Genomic DNA, 23,471 nt, shown 5'->3' on the forward strand with positions numbered 1-23,471 from the left:
AGTCTCTTTACACCTTCCTGCTGGGATTTCTCCAACCATTTCTGTTCTAATGTTGCTAGTAAGTGTTCCATCTGCTTTGGAATATTTCTTATCGCTATGCACTCCTCCAAGGGTTATTTTTGAATATGCATTACTTTCTATGTATCATCCCTATTTACTCCTAAACAAACAAACAAACAAAAATCATTTTTTTTCCTGCACAGGTGCCAAAATGGTGTAACTGCCTGAATTAGGGATGTATATAAATTCTGCCTGTTTTGTTGATAGGGAATTCACAGTCAATTGAGTGAATGTTCTGAGATCCCAGGGCCAACCTTGTCAATGCCAAGCGTTGAATACAAAGAAGTTAAGATGCAGGTCCCTGGTTTGTGGCAAATGGTGAAGGAGTTGCTGGTTGTGACAGTGTTTTGGAATGTAGTTACTGAACCCTGGATAAATATAAGTTTATATAAAATATGAATAAGATTGTGAGATGCTGGACAATAATCCTTCAATAACTGTGTTGTTAACCATGATAATAGTGTTGTTAATTATTGGTGAATATGTGAGTCCTCAATGAAAAGCTTAGCTTAGGACATATCCTTTTTCTCAGACAAGGAGGGATTTAAAGAAGCCTAGCTTTCTGTCACTATTAGAAAGTGATGAAATAACCCTTTTTTTTTTTTTTTGAGAGAGAGAGAGAGAGAGAGAGAGAGAGAGAGAGAATTTTTTAATATTTATTTTTTTTTGGTTTTCGGCGGACACAACATCTTCGTTTGTATGTGGTGCTGAGGATCGAACCCAGGCTGCACGCATGCCAGGTGAGCGCAGTACCACTTGAGCCACATCCCCAGCTCAATAACACTGTCTGGAGGGTATCTGTTTACTGGTTCCTCCTCCCTCTCTCCCCCACCCCCTTCAGCTTTACTTTTTGAATTGACAAAGTTGTATATATTTAGGGTGTACATAATGTTTTGATAGATGGAGACATTGTAGAATGTCCAAATCAAGCAAATTAATAGATACATTGCCAATTCTTTTCCTGAACATCCCATGTCACCCTTTCTCACGTCCGTTTTGCATTAATTCAGTCCTTTGGTTTACCCCAACCTGGTCGTCCAGATCTCTGTACAAAAATGCTTTTGGAGAACTCGCAATACTTTGTTGAAATAATTTCTTTTGGAAGGAATAGATAAAGCCACTACTTTATCTTTGTGAGGGTTTTTTGGTTTTTATTTTTATTTTATTTTATTTTTTTCGAAATAAGGTATAGAATGTAGGTTCGGGTTTATTTTTCTATGCTGAGGATTGAAACCAGGTCCTTGTGCATACAAGGCAAGCTGTTTACTACTGTTCGATTCCCAGCTCTGAACATAAGTTTTTTTTTTTTTTAAATACATGGAAACTTCAGAAGAATATCTGAAACTGTTATTGTAATGAATTAATTAGGATTATTTCATCAGACGTAGGTAGTCTGTTCTCCCTCTATTTAAGTACAGATAGAATGGATACTTCAATCAGAAGGGATCTCAAGTTCAATGGCTATGAGTGGTTTACCCAGTTCATTCACTACTGCAGAATTTTTTGTTCATTTTATTATTATTACCCTTTATATTAAGTGGATTTTTGAATGAAGTAAAAAAATTTGGAGCCTGGCAGGTTGGCACATGCCTGTAATCTCAGCAGCTCAGGAGTCTGAGACAGGAGGATTATGAGTTTGTAGCTAGCCTCAGCAACATAGAGAGACCTTAAGCAACTTAGCAAGATTCTGTCTCAAAATAAAATATATATAAAAAGGCTAGAGATTCATTTCAGTTGTTAAATGTTCCTGGGTTCAATTCCCAGAACCAAAAAAAAAAAAAAAAAAAAGAAAGAAGGGGATGCAAATCTTCCTTCTAACCCTAATGCATTATCCTATCTATTTGGATTGATCAGTTGATGAATTAATTTAAATTCCATAAATCAGATAAATGCTTTGGATTTGAAATCATTGTACTGGTTTTAGGGTCATAAATAGAGCTTTGTTTTATGGCTTTTGACATTCGATGTTTCTGTCCATCAGATAATGCAAAATGACCACATTTTCCATAGTAATCATTCTTGAAAAGCAGGACTTACCTCTTTTGTGTTGTGCTAACCTTAGCAGTTTCTCATTGTTCATTACTCCAAGAGTTATCTTTCTTGAGTCTGAAAGTCAAGCCTGTGACCTTCCTTAGAAGGGAGATCCTTATGTAATAGGCTGGGAGTTGGACCAGAAAGTTTTCATATGTGGGCAGTGAAGTCAGAGTTAGTGTAAGAAGGAGTAGGAAGAAGCACTAAAAATGTTAATATGTGGTGTCTTTGTTGTCACTACCCACCTCTGCACTCGAGAGATTTTTATTGTTTTAAAAAATTATAGCAACTGAATGCCTATATAGAGAGAGCAAAACTGTTTATTTGCCTTGCTTTCTTTGCTGGTGCTGGGGATTGAACCCAGGGCCACCTCCTTACTAGGCAAGCATTCCAAACCTGAGCTTCAGTCCCAGTTCCAGTTCGCATATTTGTGATGCGGATGTGTCCACATTAAGTTGTGAAACTTTGCTTTTTCCTTTTGCATTGGTGTTGAAGAATTTAGTTTGCAACCACAGAAGTCCTTTAAAAGTTTGCTGTTCCCTTGATCTACAACTGTAGATATTTTTTTAGGGATTCCACTTCGTTTGATGAATACTTTTCCATTTTTACAATAATCAACCTTATATCTTTTCTTTATTTTGATTGTTAAGGACCTCAATGAGCTGCAAGGCTTTTGTTTCATTGAAAACTGTAAATGGGAACCAATTGTGAAATACTCTGTCTTGGAATTCTTTTCATGTGATCTCATTTTTTCTAATTTTTTTTCACCTCAAGTATCTAGTTGTCCTTAAAAGCCACCAAATTTCAGAACAGTTGTCTTGTGAATTAATGCAAAAGTTATAAATGTTTTAGCATAAAGACATAGTAAAAATAATCTGATTTGAAAAAAAAAATTGGTGGTATGGGCCATGCCTGCTCTAATCTTTAATGATGGCCTAACCAATTTTTATCAAGTTAAGAGAGAGAATCTCTAGCAGTGGCTTCCTCCGTTACTGGCATTTAGAAGGCATAACCATTTTTATATTCTTTCTCATATTTTACTGATACATTTCTAATCAAAAGTTTTTCAAAAGGTTAATAGAAATTGTAATGCTTTATTGTCATGATGCTTAAATGATTTCTTTTTCAATAAAGGGTATGTTATTAAAGAGAAAAATGATTTTGCAACCCTTGCATTCAAGTATGCACTGCCATCTGTCTTAAGCCTAGGTAATCAATGGTGTAAGTGAGGTCAGTTTATTTCTCATAGATTTCCTAGCATCCCTGAATAAGTAGCCATAATGGAATTGATTTCTAGGCTGAAGCAGCTTTTATTATATACAAGGATTTGATGATGACTATATTAAGCATTGGCCTTTGATTAGTCTTGGGCTTTCTTGGATACAGAGGTTTCAGCAATTTTATACTTAAATATTAAAAGTGTAATATTTTGCACATTTGAATATGTTATATATTCACTACTTGTCCTTTTTATTTTATTTTTTTATTTCCTGTACAAATCCTTAATGCTCCATGATCTTGACTTTTCTATATCTCAAATTACTCTGATTTCTTCCCATAGACATGTCCTTGATGCTCATCTCAAGAGACACAAAAGAATAAGGTAGCAAGTTAGAGCATGAGGGATACATGTGTCTGGGACCCTCTGCTCCTCTGGAAAGGCCTGAGCATGAGACTTTACTTGTGCAAGCCTCAGTATTCTCATTTCAAAAATAGGTATAAAAAAAACCCCACTTAGATGATAGTTATGTAAAGCAGAATCAGTACTATATTGATAGAACTTGGCAGGGTGCCTAACATGGGAAAATGAATGGTAGCAATTTTTACTATCATCCTCTGCTCTTACTATTGTTACTACTGCTGAGTCAAAGCAACACTCTTTTACAGGAATCAATGAGAGTCCACATAGATAGTCTCTGAGCAAAAGGGCCCTGTACAGTTTAAATTATTTTCTCCAGAGTACCCCCACATCCCTCCACATGCCCAGGACTATTTAATAGGGCAAATTAGGGATGAAGCTCATTATATTAACCTAAAATGATCTTTCGGCAAATGATTTCAAAAACCACCAATGCATAGAGCAAAGAGGACCTCTAGGCAAATACAGGTATGGAAAACACTGTGAGGCTAAGGAGATCTGTGTTTCACCCAGCATCCTACCTGCCCCAGAACTGTCTTTCTTATCTGAACTCCACTACTAATGCTTTGTTCTGATTTGGGACACAGATGGTAACTGGCAGTGTCACCTCTACTTGGAAGTCACAGCATTCCTTGTGCCCCCCTCCCCCCTGCCTCTCCAAAATGCAGTGGGCTGTGGTTGGATCAGTCATCCCTCAGAGACCCCATGTGACAACTACAGTCCTACATGCCCAGGGTCCTGGCTCAAAGCAAGATTGGTTAAAAAATAATTTGTCACTTACCTGGAAAAGCCTGTATGCCATGCTAAATCTAATTCGTCCAAATATTTTCAAGTGCTGACTTGTATTTTAAACCAAGCAGCTGACAAAAATTTACCTGTAGGCTTGCTTAATCAGATTTCACCCTAGTCAGAGCCTAGCCAAAGAAATAAACTTCCTTCATGAGCACAGATTTCCAAATCCATCAAAAAATATGCCCCAGAGCCAACATGACTTTTTTTTTTTTAGAAGGATTTGCTAAATGATCACCCAGGAAATGTGTGTGTTCATCTATAAGACAGGGTCAGGGGTTAGGAAGAGAGGCACTTTTTTGTGTTTCAGTAAGTAATTTTCCTTGTTACAATAAAAAATCACATCACTTGTTGGAAATCTGATTGGTACTCAAATGCTCCGGGCAAGTGTTTGCAATTCCTGATTATTTATTCCCAGATCTTTTTAGATGTGCTATGTGTGAATCAGCCTAGCCTGCATTTAAGACTTGAAAAATGTTCTTTAGGACTCCTTGGTATCAAAGCATCCATTAATTACTGAAAGGATGAGACAGTAGTTTACTGGAAGTGAGAAGCCACATATTCTTTGTTCTAAAAGGGATAAAAAGAGTCTTCCATATAAAGGAGAGCCACTTTTTAAAGATACTCTTTTAATATCCTGCTGAAAAATAGGCATTTTTTTCCCTATCATGAAGAGCTCTTTCAAAATGGTCTTTCTGTGGTGACATCCACATTCCACTAGAAAATATTCTCGTGTTTCTGGCAATGATACACTCATTACTGACTATACATTTTTAATAGTTTAATCTGTCATATTCTGGGAGAGGAGTGATTCTGATTCCAAACAAAACTGCAAGGCATGACCAAACACATTATGAAATGTTTGGTTTCATGAGCACACGTATCTTACTTTTCAGAGCAAGTTTCCCTGCCGTATTATGTTGGGAAGCATGTTGGCCATCCAGAAGAAATTCAGGTCACAATTTGAAAGCAGATCACTTCATATACCTGGCTTTGTTAGCACTTCTGGGTTGCTTGTAACAGAAACTCATTCAAGTCAGCTTAAGCAGATGAAAGCTTATTATAAAGATACAGGAGGGTCTTGAGGAGCTAAAGGATACAGAAGCTAGAAAGTAGAAGTCTTTTTTTTTTTTTTTTTTACATCTTTAGTTCCTATTTGTATCTGCATGATTCCTTCCTTTTTCTTTTAAGTGTATTGAGGGCTGAGCCTAAGGGTCCACTTTACCACCTCTGGGTGAAAGATAGGCATTTTTTATGGTATTCATAATTTATATTTTATTATTACTTGTAATATACAGCTTAAAGTAAATGCAAGGTCTCATAAAAGAAGACCCGATCTCACTGAATAAAGAGGAGGAGCTAGATCAGAATTTGGACTACATCCTTAGTATTTCTTCTTCTGCTATAAACAGGCTCCTTCAGTCTGTGCCATGGCTGGTTACTGATACTGAGTTAGCAGGTTAAAGATTGATACTCACTGACAGTCTCTTGGACCTAAAGCCAAAGACCCTGGTCCATCCTTGGGTCAGGTGGCTCATACCTGGTCTGGTTGCCTGTGGCCTTGGGATACAGAACAAACATGGCAGACAGGATCTTCTACCTGTGGTCTCTCTGTGTGAACATTTCCTTAGAAAAAGTGGCAGGGCAGATTCCTTACCACATTCCCTTCTCACACACTAAAAAGGTTCGTATTCTAACTTCTGAAAGGCCAGATGCATCTGGGCCAGCATCAGCTCTCAAGAGGATGGTATTATAAGAGCTTCTATTCATCATCTGGTCACAGTTTAGTGTCTGCAGGAAGCAGGGCTGACAGAGGTGTGAGTTAAGAGTCTTTTCCGAGACGCTTCTTACTTCATTCGCAGGAATACACCTCTCACTTTCATGGGCTTCAAAGTTGCTTCCTAGAACAAGAAAATGTCTGTTATTTAAAATGGGCTCATTATCAAAAGGTGACCAGGGGTGTCCTCTTTCCTAGCACGTCCTTTAAAGACTGCTAAAACCCCAGATATTATTTATGAATGAGTCAAAATAGCAGCATGTCATCTAATGGGATGCTTGGGTTATTTATTTATTAATTTATCCCTCTCTATTGGAAAACTTACCATCTGGATGCTGTCCAAACTTAAAAAACCCATAAATTAAAACCCAAGGCAAATTGACTACACAGGGGCGACCTTCAAACCTCCTCTTATCCCAACCAGCCATTTCCCATCCTTCCTGCACTAAAAGGAGAGAGGAATAAAACAGAAATATGCACAAATGCTGACGAACCTGCTCCTCTTTTATTCAGTGAGATCAAGTTTTCTTTTATGAGACTTTGCATTATTTTCAACTGTATGTTACAAATGACAATAAAATGAGAATTGCCAATACCGTCCAAGAGTAACATTCCTAAAATAATGCACCTCATTTCATATTGCCTGGACACCTTCCACCTGTCACAAGGCATTGTCCAATCTGATTTTCCAACTTGCATTTTTCTGGCTCCAGTCAAATGACTTCATAAATTGCTTTCATGATTATCCTCACGTTTCCATGAAGGATATAGGTTTGATGAATAAATATATTGTTTACAATTTGCCACTATCACTCATGTGTCCTGAGTTACTCAAGTTTTAAATTGCATGAGGCTTTTAGTGAAAGCATGTATATCCAAACACAGGTTTAACTGTTTGCTGATATATATTCTCCATATATACACAATTCTAAAATGATGGGGAAAATGTTTCTTGTGTTTTTAAAATTTAAGTTGTTTTCTGCAATTTTTTGAATGAAGGTCATAATGACATGTGACCACACAAAAAAAGGGAGTATGGTTTGTTTAAAAAAAAAAAAAAAACGGAGCTGGGGTTGCGTTTCAGCAGTAGAGCGCTGGCCTAGCATGTATGAAGCATGAAGCACTGGGTTCGATCCTCAGTACCACATAAAAATAAAATAAAGGTTTTAAAAAAAAAACTAGGTTATTGATCTTTTTTTTTTTTTTTTTTGGTACCTGAGATTAAAATCAGGGGCACTTAACCACTGAGCCACATAGTCAGATATTTTTATATTTGATTTATGGACAGGATCTCACTAAGTTACTTAGGACCTTACTATAACTTGCTGAGACTGGTTTTGAACTTGGGATCCTCCTGCCTCAGCCTCCCAAACCGCTGGGATTACAGGCATGGGCCACTGCACCCAGCCTATTATTAGTATGTATCTGGTGTCCCAAGGTCAAACTGTCAGATTTCTCACAAATGAGTTGCTTTTTACCCATTCAGAGCACAATTTTTCATATCTCTAAATATCAAGTATGTTCAAACCAATTTATGCCTTTATACACGTACTTTGGTTTTTTTTTGCATTATGATTCTTTTTTTAATATTTATTTTTTTAGTTGCAGTTGGACACAATACCTTTACTCCATTCATTTATTTTTATGTGATTCTGAGGATCGAACCCAGGGCCCCACGCATGCTAGGCAAGTGCTCTACTGCTGAGCCACAATCCCAACCCTGCATTCCAATTATTTTTTTAAATTATTATTTATTTTTTAGTTTTAGGTTGGCACAATATCTTTATTTTATTTTTTTGTGGTGCTGAGGATCAAACCCAGTGCCCTGATCATGACAGGTGAATGCACTACCACTTGAGCCACATCTCCAGCCCCTACAATTCTTAATGCACATATATATACCACAATTTTTCATAACTCTGTTTGTAATAAAGTATGTTGACATTCAATTCAAGTCTTCATATATGTACTTTGTATAATGATGTCCTTCACATTCCACCATCCTTGCTAATCCCCTGCCCCCGTCTTTTCCCTCCTGCCCCTCTTCCCTATCTAGAATTAATCTAATTCTCCCATGCTCTCCATTCCTATCCCATTATGAGTCACTCTCCTTATATCAGAGAAAACATTCGGCATTTGTTTTTTGGGGATTGGTTAACTAACTTCACTTAGCATTATCTTCTCCACTGTTACCCATTTACCTGCAAATGCCATGATTTTTTTCTTTTTTAATGCTGAGTAATATTCCATTGTGTATATATGCCACATTTTTTTTTATCCATTCATGCACTGAAGGACATCTAGGTTGGCTCCACAGCTTAGCTATTGTGAATTGTGCTGCTATAAACATTGATGTGGCTGTGTCCCTGTAGCATGCTGTTTTTAAGTCCTTTGGGTATAGTCCAAGAAGTGGAATAGCTGGGTCAAATGGTGGTTCCATCCCCAGATTTTCAAGGAATCTCCATACTGCTTTCCAAATTGGCTGTACCAATTTGCAGTCCCACCAGCAATGTATGAGTGTACCTTTTCTTCCACATCCTCGCCTACACTTATTGTTGTTTGTCTTCATAATAGCTGCCATTCTGCTGGAGTGAAATGATATCTTAGAGTAGTATTGATCTGCATTTCTCTGATTGCTACAGATGATGAGCATTTTTTCATGTATTTGTTGATTGATTTGTATCCTCTTCTGAGAAGTGTCTGTTCAGGTCCTTGGCCCATTTGTTGATGGGTTATTTGTTTTTTCGGTGTTTAGCTTTTAGAGTTCTTTATATAACCTAGAGATTAGTGCTCTATCTGATGTGTGAGGGGTAAAAATTTGCTCCTAGGATGTAGGCTCTCTGTTCACCTCACAATTGTTTCTTTTGCTGAGAAGAAACTTTTTAAATTTGATTCCATCCCATTTATTGATTCTTGGTTTCAATTCTTGTGCTATAGGAGTCTTATTAAGGAAATTGGAGCCTAATCCCACATGATGAAGATTAGGGCCTACTTTTGCTTCTATTAGACGCAGAGTCTCTAGTCTAATTCCTAGATCCTTGATCTATTTTGAGTTAAGTTTTGTGTATGGTGAGAGATGGGGGTTTAATTTCATTTTGTTGCATATGGATTTCCAGTTTTCCCACTACCATTTGTTGAAGAGGCTATCTTTTCTCCAATACATGTTTTTTGCACCTTTGTCTAATATAAGATAATTGTAATTCTGTGGGTTAGTCTCTGTGTCCTCTATTCTGTACCATTGGTATACCAGTTTGTTTTTGGTACCAATACCATGCTGTTTTTGTTACTGTTGCTCTATAGTATAGTTTAAGGTCTGGTATAGCGATGCCACCTGCCTCACTCTTCCTGCTAAAGATTGCTTTAGCTATTCTGGGTCTCCTATTTTTCCAGATGAATTTCTTAATTGCCTTTTCTATTTCTATGAGGAATGCCATTGGGATTTTGATCAGAATTGCATTAAATCTGTATAGTGCTTTTGGTAGTATGGTCATTTTAATAATATTAATTCTGCCTATCCAAGAGCAAGATAGATATTTCCATATTCTAAGTTCTTCTTTGACTTCCTTCTTTAGGGTTCTGTAGTTTTCATGGTATAGATCTTTCACCTCTTTCATTAAGTTGATTCCCAAGTAACTTTTTTTTTTTGAGGATATTGTGAATGGTGTAGTTTTCCTCATTTCCTTCTCAGAGGCTTTGTCACTGATATACAGAAATGCCTTTGATTTATGGGTGTTGATTTTTATATCCTGCTACTTTGCTGAATTCATTTACTAGTTCTAGAAATTTTATGGTGGAGTTTTTTGGGTCTTCTAGGTATAGAATCATATCATTAGCAAATAGTGCTAATTTAAGTTCTTCTTTTCCTATACTTTGATTTCTTTTGTTTGTCTAATTGCTCTGGCCAGAGTTTTAAGAACTATGTTGAATAGAAGTGGTGAAAGAGGGCATCCCTGTCTTGTTCCAGTTTTCAGAGGGGATGCCTTCAATTTTTCTCGGTTTAGAATGATATTGGCCTGAGGCTTAGCGTAGATATCCTTTATGATATTGAGATATGTTCCTGGTATCCCTAGTTTTTCTAGTGTTTTGAAAATAAAGTGGTGCTGTATTTTGTCAAATGCTTTTTCTGCATCTATCGAGATGATCATATGATTCTTATCTTTAAGTCTATTGATGTGATGAATTACATTTATTGATTTCCGTATGTTGAACTAACCTTGCATCCCTGGGATGAATCTCACTTGATCATGGTGCACAATCTTTTTGATGTGTTTTTGTATTCAAATTACCAGAATTTTATTGAGAATTTTTGCATCTATATTCATTATAATATATTGGTCTGAAGTTTTCTTTCTTTGATGTGTCTTTGCCTGGTTTTGGGATCAGGGTGATATTGGCCTCATAGAATGAGCTTGTAATTATTTCTTCTTTTTCTATTTCCTGAAATAAATTGAGTAGTATTCTGACTGGTGATCATTAAAAAGAAGAAAGTAGTCTGGGTAAAGGAATAGAGTGCCAAAAATGTCTTCTTTATCCAGCAGTTTTAGTCTTCAAGAAATAGACCTTGGATAAGAATAAATTAAGGGAATTAATGACAACTAGACTAGTATCATTAAGATACTTGTTAAGGTTTTGATCCAGAATGTCCCCCAAAAGGCTCATACTCTGGCATGTTGGTCTCTAGTGCAATAGTATAGAGGCATGGGGCTTTTAGAAAATGATGGAATCTTGAGGGATCTAACTCCTAAATGGATTAATCCATTGCTGACTTCATAATATGAATGGATTACTAGGAGGTAGTGGAAAACTGTAGGAAGTCAGATCTAGTTGAAGGGCATGGGTCCTTGGGGGCAGGACCTTGGGAACTACGTCTTGTCACCAGCCTCTTCCTGTCCCTCTCTCTGACTCACAGCTTCCATAAGATGAGCAACTTTCGTCTGCCAAGTCCATTTGACATGATGTTTGGCCTCACCTTAGGTAAATGGAGCTGGCCAACCACAGAATGAAACCTCTGAAGCCATGAGGTAAAAATAAATCTTTCTTTAAGAGTTTTACTCAGATATTATGTCAGCAGTGATGAAATGCTAAAATAATACAAAAGGGAATGCTTGAATACTTCCAGAATAAGAAGGAAGATCAAATCATCACCAAATGTAAAAAAATAAATCCTACTAAAGAAGTAGTCATGGAGCTTCTCAGAAGCAAATGAGAAATAGTAAAGAATCACATAATATCAATATAGTAAAACATCAAGATGAATAAGACAGGAAGAAAAAAAAACATGGAATATTCAAAACCACCAGAAGAAAAAAGAGCAAAATGACAGGAACAAGCATATACCTTTTGATAATCACCCTGAATGTAAATGATTTTAATTTTCCATATAAAAGATGCAGATTGGTTAAATGAATTAAAAATCAAGACCTAACAATATGCTGCCTACAAGAAACTTACTTCATATGCAAAAACATACACACACCTATAGTGAAAGGATGGAAAATGATGCTCTGAGAAAAGGGAATCCAACAGCAAAAATGAGTAGCTACATTTATAATTGATAAAATAGGCTTTAAAATAAAATCAGAAGATACAAGAAAGTCACTATACAGTGATCAAAGGAACAATTCATTACCCTTGTAAATGTATAAGCAATAAGTCTTGGAGCACCCAACTTTTAAAAACAAACATGAGTAGAGATAAAGGGAAAGATAGAATGAATACTTTTTTGTATTTTTTTAATTTATAGTCTATATATGAATATAATCATATGTACTAATCATGTGCATTATGTACTAATTCCTTGAACAATTTGGAAAGATAGGTCTCAATAAATTCAGACCAAAAACAATCTACAAAGAAACATCAGATTTACATTACACTATAGATCTGTGAGGACAAGTGCATGAAGTACTGCATACATGGCATACATTAAGGATGCCTGAGCCGCAAACCACTCCCCTCATGCTAGGCGTGTGAGCTGCAAACTGCTTACTCTTGTAGGCACAGTCCTGGGCATGAGGCCATGTGTTGTGGTCCCAGTGCTTACGCCACGACCAGCTCCTCAATTGGTTGCTGCAAGGACAGCTGGCCAGAAATTGCATTGGTGGCTGCCTGTAATCAGCTTAGCTACTGCCTGAATATATATACATATTTACTATGCAATAAAATCAGACCTGCTTCCTGCATGGTCTCTGGAGGTCTTGATTAGCGACTCTGAAGACACACTCTTCTCTACCCTGTTCTGTGGACCTCCTCACTAGATGAGAGACAGCCCATGCATAGATCAAATGGACTTAACAAACATCTACAAAATATTCCACCCAACAGTTATAAAATACACATTTTCTTCAGCACAGTAAATGTTTCCCAAAATAGACCAAATATTAGGCCATGGAGCAACTCCTACCAGATTTTTTTTTTAAATAAATAAAATATATATATATATATATATATATATATATATATATATATATATATATATATATATATATATTAGATGTTGATGGACCTTTATTTTATTTAATGATATGTGGTACTGAGAACTGAACCCAGGGCCTTACACATACTAGATGAGTGCTCTACCACTGAGCCATACTCCAGCACTTCCTACCAGATTTTTGTAAATGAAATAATTTCTCATATTTTATCTGATCACGATGAAAAGAAACTAGAAATAACTGTAGAAAATACACAAACACATGCAGATTGAGAAACCTATTAAGTGAACAGTAGGTTATACAAGATATCTTAAAACTCCTTGAATTAAATTAAATGGAACCATAACATATCAGAACAGGGAAAAGAGTGCTAATAGACAAGTTTATAGCAATGATGCCTACATAAAAATAATAATAAAATAGAACTCAAATCGATAGTATCATGAGGACTGGGGCTGAGGCTCTGTGGTACAGCACTTGCCTCGCATGTGTGAGGCATTAGTTCAATCCTCAGCACCACATAAAAACAAATAAAATAAAGTCCACCAACAACTAAAAAATTTTTTTTTAAAAAGTCAGTTGTTTTGTATAAACCAATAAGAAATTCTCTGAGAAAGTTATCATGAAAGTTATTTTATTTTAGCAATGAACAAAGAGGAAGGGAAGAAGATAGGGAAAAGGGAAGAATAGGAGAAGAAGGTTAAAGAAAAGAAGAGGAAAAAATAGCTAGGAATAAACCTGAGAATGAGAAAGACTTCTACAATGCAAATTATAAAGTATTGAAGAAACATAATGAAGAACACATTAGAAGTTGGAAATGCCTACTATGTTCATGAATCAGGAGAACTAGTATTATTAAAATGGCCATACTATCCAAAGCAATCTACAATGCAGTACCCAATAAAATACCAATAATACTCTTCACAGAAATAGAAAAAAATTCTAAAATCCATATGTCAGCAAAAAAAAAAAAAAAGATCCAGAATTGCTAAAACAATTTTGAGAAAAAAGAGCAATGCTAGAAACACCATTATACCTGAGAGACATAGTAACAAAAACAGTATAGTAAGTGGCATAAAAAGAAGCAAATATATCAGTGGAACAGAACAGAAAACTCAGAAGTAAATACACACTCGAACTGATTATCAACAAAGGTGCCAAAATATTGGAGAAAGCAAGCCTTGTTCAACAAATGGTGCTGGGAAAACTGGAATACTCCCATGTAGAAGATCAAAACTAGATCATTATCTCTTACCCTGTACAAAAATCAACTCGGGATTAAAAATCTTAATGTAAGACAGGATTCTTGGAAACTGCTAGAGAAAACATAGGGGAAATGCTTCAAGACTGTAGCAAAAGTAATGATTTCCAAGATAGGACTCCAACAGCACAGGAAATCAGAATGAGAATGAACTAGCAGGATTGCATCAAATTAAAAAACTTCTGCACAGCTAAGAATATAATCAGCAGAGTGAAGAGAAAACAAAGAGAATAGGAGTCAATCTTTGCCAGTTATACATCTGACAGAGGATGAATACAGGGAAAACTTAACAACCAAAAAGCAAGTAATATGATATAAATGGACAAATGACCTAATAGACACTTCTCAAAAGAAGACTATCCTCAAACTATTCTACTCAAGATTGTTCTCAAATGCAAATTGCCAATAATTATATATGAAATGCTCAACCTCTTTAGGCATTACAAAAATTTAAATTAAATCTACAAGGAGATTACATCTTAACAAGTTGGGTAAGATGGTTATTCCAGTTAGAATAGGTATTATAAAAAAAAAAAACACTTATGAGGATGTAAACAGAATCATACACAATGTTGTTAAGAATGTAAATTAGTACAACATCTATAGAAAACAGTATGGATGGTCCTCAGAAAATTAAAATAGAACTACCATATGACCCCGCTATACCACTGCTTGGTATTTATTCAAAAGAAATGAAATCAGCAAATAAAAAAGACACCTGAATGACCATGTTTCTTGTGACACTATTCACAATAAGTAAGATATGAACTCAGCCAAGGTGCCTGTCAACAGATGCATGAATAAAGCAAATATACTATGTCTAAATGATGGAGTATGATTCAGTCAAAGAAAAAAATGAATCCTGTCATTTGCAGGAAAACAGAAATGGATCTTGTTAAAGGAAATAATTCAGACACATTAAGGCAAGTATTTCTTGTGTTTTCTCATATGTGGAAACTAAAAACCAAAAAAAAAAAAAAAAAAGATATCCAGAAAAAAGGATTATTAGAGACCAGGAAGCAGGTAGCAGGGATAGAGGAAGTTGAAAAAGGGTAGAGAGAAGGACAATGCATTATACATGTACATATGGAAATTACACAATGAAACCTGTTAATTTATACAATAATATGTAATAAATAAATAAATGCATACATACATATGAAAAAGGAGAGATTAGAACAAAGTCACACAAGAAGGAGGACCATGTGAGAACATAGGGAGAAGATGGCATATACAATAATCCAGGGAGATAATTCTCAGAAGAAAATATCCTAATGACATCTGGATTTCAGCCTTACAGCCTCTAGAACTGTGAGTCAATAATTTTTATTGTTCAAGTGACTCTGTCATGGCACTTTGTTATGGTAGCCCAAGCTGACTCTATATACCCCTTTCTACAGAGAGAAAGAGAAGGTGGACTCTGCCTTCTTCAATGGCAATCTTGGCCCCATGTCCCTTCACATGAGTCTGTCACTCTGTCCAGCAACACCTGACACCATTCTCATCATTTCATTGCTTTTTTTTTTTAAATCACATAACAGCCCTAACAGTTTGAAAACTGTATGCCAGAATGAGTACAGATGGGCCAGTTCCAGAGCGAATTAAGATGAAGATGGGGTGGAAAACTTAAGGGATGCCAAAAAGTAGTAGTCAAGATAATGAATGTACAACTTTCAAAAATCCAAATTAACATGAAAACGCTATGATGAACTCCAAAATGTCAAAAAGCTAAATAAGAGCAGGATCCACTAGATGATATTAAAAACTTAATCACTAAAATAGCACAAATTGCAGCCAGTAAGAATGAACTTCCTGTCCATAGGGTTGGAGTTGACCCAGAGGACTTCAACTGCCAGGAGAACAGGGAGGTATAGATACTGTCAGAGGAGACGCAGGGACAGGCTGGCAGCAGGGGGCCATTCAGGATTCTTCACCAATCACTATGTAAGTATTTCAATATTGTAATAATCCACACAGCCACCTGGTTTGAGCCATGGAACACCAGCCTATGAGTAAAGGTGGAATTAGACACTCCAAGAGCATTCTGATGTGGGTGATGTTTATGTCTGAATAAACATCTGGCCCCAGTAGAGATAAGGTATCCTTGAGGTTAAGCCCACATAATATTTGCCTTTACTTTTTTTTACAGTAGGGCTTAGTGTCTCACCTTCTAGGGTGCTGGTGCTCTAACTGAACTAAAGAAAACATCTTTATCTCCCCGTATTTAGAACATTCTACAAAAGTGTAGAATACCCTTGAAGAACTATTTTCTGAATGGAAATGGTCTTTCATGGGCCATTTTCATAACTTGCTGAAAGGCAAGTGCTTTCTCAGGGATTGTTTGTTGTTCTTCCAAGGTTCATAGGAAAAGAAAGAGAACTGTATTCAAATTTTAAGTCAGAATCCCCTGACCTTGGAAGACATGGCAAAGATGGACTGATGAAGAATCTTTGAGGAAAGGACTGCTCTCAGAGGTGTGGGCAAGTATGAGGAGACCCTTGATGGACAAACACCACCTAAAAGTAGGCTGCACATCTAGGTGTGACAGGGAGAGGCATGCTCCTGGACCTTGGCTTGAGGCTATCATGGAAGAACAAATACCACCTCAGCAATGGTCTCAGAACTCAGCCCCTACCAGGGCTGTCTCCAAATAAGAACCACAGAGGTCAGATAATGAGCACCCTGGCCTCTTTCCCTTCCAGCCCACCACTCCCCACAAGTATCTCCCATTGGGTGAAGGCAAACCACTGCCAGAGTCCAGGGAGCTAGGCTGATGCAGGATGGGGGATGGTCATAGGACACTACTGAGGGGTGTCATGCAGAAAAGAGCCAAATAGTGCAGAGTTGTGAATGTCATATATATGTACCTGCTTCCCATTTAACCAATATCACAACAGGAGATATTAATAAACAAGGTGCTGAATGACTCTCAGTGATGATTTGTCTTTCATTTTAGTGTAAAATGTTACTATTTTTTTTCCTTCTCTTTAAAGTGCATTTCTATGTTTAGAGTGTTGCCAAGCTCAAATAATGGTTAAAAGGATTTGTGATATGTAAAAGATTAAAAGCAATAAAACAAACTCCCAGGACTGAGTATTAGTATCTACATGGAAACATTGAAAGCTTATTAAAATGCAAAGTTAAAAAAAGATGAAATGTATACATTATAGAGACAAAGAATTTAAGAAAAGAAATGGGAAATTATTTCTTAGTCAAGTCATTGACAGAAAATTAAAAAGAAAAAAAGGAAGAAATACAGGAAAGAAAAAGATTCTTGCTGACAAAGTTAGCAAGATCAATTAGAACAAGTAGTTACGTAGTCATTAGAACAACCAGCAAGAAGGGGTTTTATAATATTTGACAACATTTAAAGATAGAGCAATATGTGACTTGTTTCGGGTTGAACTGTCTGTGTCTTCCCAAAAGATTTCGACATCTTAACTCAGTACCAACATATATGAACTCATAAAGAAACATGATTTTGGAGACATTCAAGTTAATATGAGGACATTGGGTAGAATTCAATCCAATATGACTGTGTCCCTATAAAAAGGGGAAATTTGAGAAAATTTCTGTGACATACACCCCCCCACCCCGTTTGAGGCACTTTGCTATGGCCACCCAAGAAAACAAGTATACTCATTGAAAAAGAGCCATAGCTAATAGGCAAAGTAACACTCATTTGCCACTTAAGCTTCTAAGTTCTGAAACACCTTTTCTGTCATTATATTCTGATGGAAGGAGTAAGGCTTCTCTCCAGGACAAAGGTGTTTAATTAATAATCAAGTTACTGATGAAAGCTTTGTCTTCAACTGTCACTTACAGGAGGAAGGACTCTGTGGTAAGAACAAGCCCAGGCAGGACTAAATTTTGATAAAATCAATCTTTTAAATAGAGATTATTATTTGGAGGAAGAGAGTGCACTCTGATTCACTGCATATTGTCTGCACCACCAGTCATCATTGGCACATGTCATTTCACATTCTGGGTGATCTCTGGCACAGTCTAGTGGCCAGAGAATTCTGTCCAGGTGAAGCTGGATGCCAGGAAAAGACTCCAGAAAGTTGGCAAAATCACTTAACTTGCTCTCTAAGATTCAGCCATCACAAATGAAGAAATACATAGGGGCTTAGCACATCCTCACTGACTTACTAGTGTCAAGAGCTAGTGGTAGGGGCTGGGAATTAGAAACTTGCATAAAGTGTAACTTGATAGTTTCAAAAGATTGTTTTTTCAAGAACATGCCATGGGCCATCTGGATTACTGAGTTTATATTCTTTTTATTATTATAACTATTTTATCATTTATAAGCATACAGATACTTTAGTTCTGGTAAAATACTTGCTAATTAAGACTTTATATTAAAATTCTGAAGGGCTTCATATACAGTGGTTTGATAGTAGGAAAACAGGTAATCTGATATGTAGTCTGCTGACTAATAGTAATATAAAAATGCAAGTTATGTCATTAAAAAGCATAGCAGAGAAAGGAGAACATTAATATAAGGCCATCATACTATAATGCAACCATTTTGATAGTGTGCAGAATGAATAAAGCTGAGACTGTTTTGAAAGAGCCATTTAGTGAGATGGTCTTTGTTAGAAAGCCCTTGTACATGGAAACGTTCCATTATAAAAAATGCCTTAAGATCATCAGTCATATAACTTTAGTCATGATAATTAAAACTACACTCCCTTTCAGCTGGATGCAGTGGCGCACACCTATAATCCCAGTGGCTTGGGAGGCTGAGACAGGAGGATCTCGAGTTCAAAGACAGCCTCAGCAAAGGCGAGGTGCTAAGCAACTCAATGAGACCCCATCTCTAAATAAAATACAAAATAAGGCTGAGGTTGTGGCTCAGTGGTTGAGTGTCCCTGAGTTCAATCCCCAGTACCAAACAAAACAAAATTACATTTACTTTAATACTTTTTACCTCTTAGACTATGCACAGTATCCAGAATATGAACAAAAGTAAAAGTCATCATGGGGGCAGAAAAATAAACAGCAATAATGAAATAATGAACATAATAAGATATTTAAGAGAATGATAATCAGAAAATAATCAGCCTCCTCTATCTTCAAAGGACTAAGGAAATTGAATAGAATATAGAGATTTCACTAGGACATGAGAAACTTAAAATTGGTTAAAACCTATTTTACTACATCAATCCTTTGGAGATTCTGATTTTGATATCTAAGAGAAATTAACTGAAATCTGAATTTTCTTTTTTTTCTTTTTTTTAAAATTTTTTATTTTTTTTATTGGTTGTTCACAACATCACAAAGCTCTTGACATATCATATTTCATACATTAGATTGAAGTGGGTTATGAACTCCCAATTTTACCCCAAATGCAGATTGCAGAATCACGTCGGTTATACATCCACAATTTTACATAATGCCCAATTAGTAATTGTTGTATTCTGCTACCTTTCCTATCCCCTACTATCCCCCCTCCCCTCCTCTCCCCTCTTCTCTCTCTACCCCATCTACTGTAATTCATTACTTTCCTTGTTTATTTTCCCATTCCCCTCACAACCTCTTATATGTAATTTTGTATAGCAATGAGGGTCTCCCTTCATTTCCATGTAATTTCCCTTTACTCTTCCTTTCCCTCCCATCTCATGACTCTGTTTAATGTTAGTCTTTTCTTCCTGCTGTTCCTCCTTGCTCTGTTCATAGTTGCTCTCATTATATCAAAGAAGACATTTGGTATTTGTTTTTTAGGGATTGACTAGCTTCACTAAGCATAATCTGCTCTAGTGCCATCCATTTCCCTGAAAATTCTATGATTTTGTCATTTTTGATTGCTGCATAGTACTCCATTGTGTATAGATGCCACATTTTTTTTTATCCATTCATCTATTGAAGGGCATCTGGGTTGGTTCCACAGTCTAGCTATTGTGAATTGTGCTGCTATGAACATCGATACGGCAGCATCCCTGTAGCATTCTCTTTTAAGGTCTTCAGGGAATAGTCCGAGAAGGGCAATAGCAGGGTCAAATGGTGGTTCCATTCCCAGCTTTCCCAGGAATCTCCAAACTGCTTTCCAAATTGGCCGCACCAATTTGCAGTCCCACCAGCAATGTACAAGAGTACCCTTTTCTCCACATCCTCGTCAGCACTTGTTGTTGTTTGACTTCATAGTGGCTGCCAATCTTACTGGAGTGAGATGGTATCTTAGGGTGGTTTTGATTTGCATTTCTCTGACTGCTAGAGATGGTGAGCATTTTTTTATGTACTTGTTGATTGATTGTATGACCTCCTCTGAGAAGTGTCTGTTCAGATCCTTGGCCCATTTGTTGATTGGGTTATTTGTTATCTTATTGTCTAATTTTTTGAGTTCTTTGTATACTCTGGATATTAGGGCTCTATCTGAAGTGTGAGGAGTAAAAATTTGTTCCCAGGATGTAGGCTCCCTATTTACCTCTCTTATTATTTCTCTTGCTGAGAAAAAACTTTTTAGTTTAAGTAAGTCCCATTTGTTGATTCTTGTTATTAACTCTTGTGCTATGGGTGTCCTATTAAGGAATTTGGAGCCCGACCCCACAATATGTAGATCGGAGCCAACTTTTTCTTGTATCAGACGCAGAGTCTCTGATTTGATATCAAGCTCCTTGATCCATTTAGAGTTAACTTTTGTGCATGGCGAGAGAAAGGGATTCAGTTTCATTTTTTTGCATATGGATTTCCAGTTTTCCCAACACCATTTGTTGAAGATGCTATCCTTCCTCCATTGCATGCTTTTAGCCCCTTTATCAAATATAAGATAGTTGTAACTTTGTGGATTAGTCTCTGTGTCCTCTATTCTATACCATTGGTCCACCTGCCTGTTTTGGTACCAGTACCATGCTGTTTTTGTCACTATGCTCTGTAATATAGTTTGAAATCTGGTATCGCTATACCGCCTGATTCACACTTCCTGCTTAAAATTGCTTTTGCTATTCTGGGTCTTTTATTTTTCCATATAAATTTCATGATTGCTTTATCTATTTCTACAAGAAATGCCATTGGGATTTTGATTGGCATTGCATTAAACCTATAGAGAACTTTTGGTAATATTGCCATTTTGATAATGTTAGTTCTGCCTATCCATGAACAGGGTATATTTTTCCATCTTCTAAGATCTTCTTCTACTTCTCTTTTTAGGGTTCTGTAGATCTCATTGTATAAATCTTTCACCTCTTTTGTTAGGTTGATTCCCAAGTATTTTATTTTTTTGGAGGATATTGTGAATGGAGTGTTTTTCCTCATTTCCGTTTCAGAAGTTTTGTCACTGATATACAGAAATGCCTTTGATTTATGCATGTTGATTTTATATCCTGCCACTTTGCTGAATTCATTTATTAGTTCTAGTAGTTTCTTTGTAGACCCTTTTGGGTCTTCCAAGTATAGAATCATGTCATCTGCAAATAGTGATAATTTAAGTTCTTCTTTTCCTATTTTTATGCCTTTAATTTCTTTCGTCTGTCTAATTGCTCTGGCCAGTGTTTCGAGAACTATATTGAATAGAAGTGGTGATAGAGGGCATCCCTGTCTTGTTCCAGATTTTAGAGGGAATGCCTTCAACTTTTGTCCATTCAGAATGATGCTAGCCTGAGGCTTAGCATAGATAGCTTTTACAATGTCAAGGTACGTTCCTGTTATCCCTAGTTTTTCAAGTGTTTTGAACATAAAGGGATGCTGTACTTTGTCGAATGCTTTCTCTGCGTCTATTGAGATGATCATATGGTTCTTATCTTTAAGTCTATTGATGTGGTGAATAACATTTATTGATTTCCGTATATTGAACCAGCCCTGCATACCAAGGATGAATCCTACTTGATCATGGTGCACAATTTTTTGATGTGTTTTTGTATTCGATTCGCCAGAATTTTATTGAGGATTTTTGCATCTAGGTTCATTAGAGATATTGGTCTGTAGTTTTTTTCTTTGAGGTGTCTTTGTCTGGTTTCGGAATCAGGGTGATGTTGGCCTCATAGAATGAATTTGGAAGAGCTCCCTCTTTTTCTATTTCCTGAAATAACTTGAAAAGTATTGGTATTAATTCTTCTTTAAAGGTTTTGTAAAACTCTGCTGTATACCTATCCGGTCCTGGGCTTTTCTTGGTTGGTAGTCTTTTGATGGCTTCTTCAATTTCATCCATTGATATTGGTCTGTTCAAATTGTGTGTATCCTCCTGACTCAGTCTGGGCAAATCATATGACTTAAGAAATTTATCGATGTCTTTACTATCTTCTATTTTATTGGAATATAGGTTTTCAAAATAATTTCTAATTGTCTTCTGTATTTCTGTAGCATCTGTTGTGATATTGCCTTTTTCATCCCGTATGTTAGTAATTTGAGTTCTCTCTCTTCTTCTCTTGGTTAGCATGGCTAAAGGTCTGTCAATCTTATTTATTTTTTCAAAGAACCAACTTTTAGTTTTGTTAATTTTGAAATCTGAATTTTCCTTGCAGCCATCTATTTGTTTGGATTTTGGGGGGCTGGAACATATAATTGCCTAATCTTCTTTCTTAGTTGAGCTTATGTTCTATCCCAAAAAACTTCCTTCAAAGTGCAGTTCTATTGTCAAACATGACCCAGACTAATTCTCTTGGTTCTAGTGACCTCAGTTATATCTCCATTCACTTTTCACAAGCATTTCTAAATGTACGGTCAATTATGAAATCATGTGTCTTTTTTAGTCACATTTTATTTGATTGTAATGATATTTGTCCTTTTTTGGAGACATAGCTTGTGTTTTCACAGGTGTGATGCATAAAGTGATAACAAATACATGTTATTGTCATATTCTATCCTTTTTAGAAGAGGGAGCTATAAAGAGACCTACTCCCCTAATCTTATTTGATTTTTGAAAAATTATTAATATGAGCAAACATATGCTTCTCTAGACCTCTAAGAGGCTCTTTCTAGTTCATTCGACACAACAGACATACTCATCAACCTCTGTGTGCCATACTACACTGAGTGCTGCATTGTCCCCTATAGTAAGAACACAACATCAGAAACTGAAATAACATTTAAACTCATCTAAGAAAGCTCATTTAGATTATTGCTTTCATGGGGGACAAAAACTACAATTACCTAAGCAATTCTGAGCTAAGGACATCTCCTCAACTGATTAGAGTAAGACCAAATCATTGATTATACTTTCAATATTTGTGTCTTAATTCTTCCCAGATATATCAGGTTTATTTGAGTATCTAACCAATTTTACTGGTGTTAATTTTAAGCTGAAAAACCCATGTATGTATAAGAAATAGGCAAACAAAGCTGATTTTAGGGGTAAACAGAAAGTATCATGGAAGGCTATAGGAGGCCTGGTTTACCACTTGTCTGCACCCTGCAGACTTCTTATGCCCCTTTATGTAACTTTATTAACTATAGATTCTTTGCTTTATTAGAGAAGTTTATCACAAAATGTTGAATGTCAAATGTGTTTGGATATACTTGTGTCACTTTATTTTGTATTCTGTT

General features: G+C 36.3%; 1 long non-coding RNA gene across 2 annotated transcripts in view; it reads right to left on the bottom strand.

The window, feature by feature from the left end:
- Positions 1-2,393: 2,393 nt before the first annotated feature.
- LOC144369944 (uncharacterized) overlaps positions 2,394-23,471 on the bottom strand; it is a 44,585-nt gene continuing 23,507 nt past the window's right edge. For both annotated transcript variants that reach the window (XR_013429790.1, XR_013429791.1), the window contains one exon: positions 2,394-6,420. This is a non-coding gene — a long non-coding RNA (uncharacterized LOC144369944). The remainder of the gene's footprint in view (positions 6,421-23,471) is intronic.

The sequence above is a fragment of the Ictidomys tridecemlineatus genome, chromosome 13, assembly GCF_052094955.1.
Source record: "Ictidomys tridecemlineatus isolate mIctTri1 chromosome 13, mIctTri1.hap1, whole genome shotgun sequence".
Classification (NCBI taxonomy): domain Eukaryota; kingdom Metazoa; phylum Chordata; class Mammalia; order Rodentia; family Sciuridae; genus Ictidomys; species Ictidomys tridecemlineatus.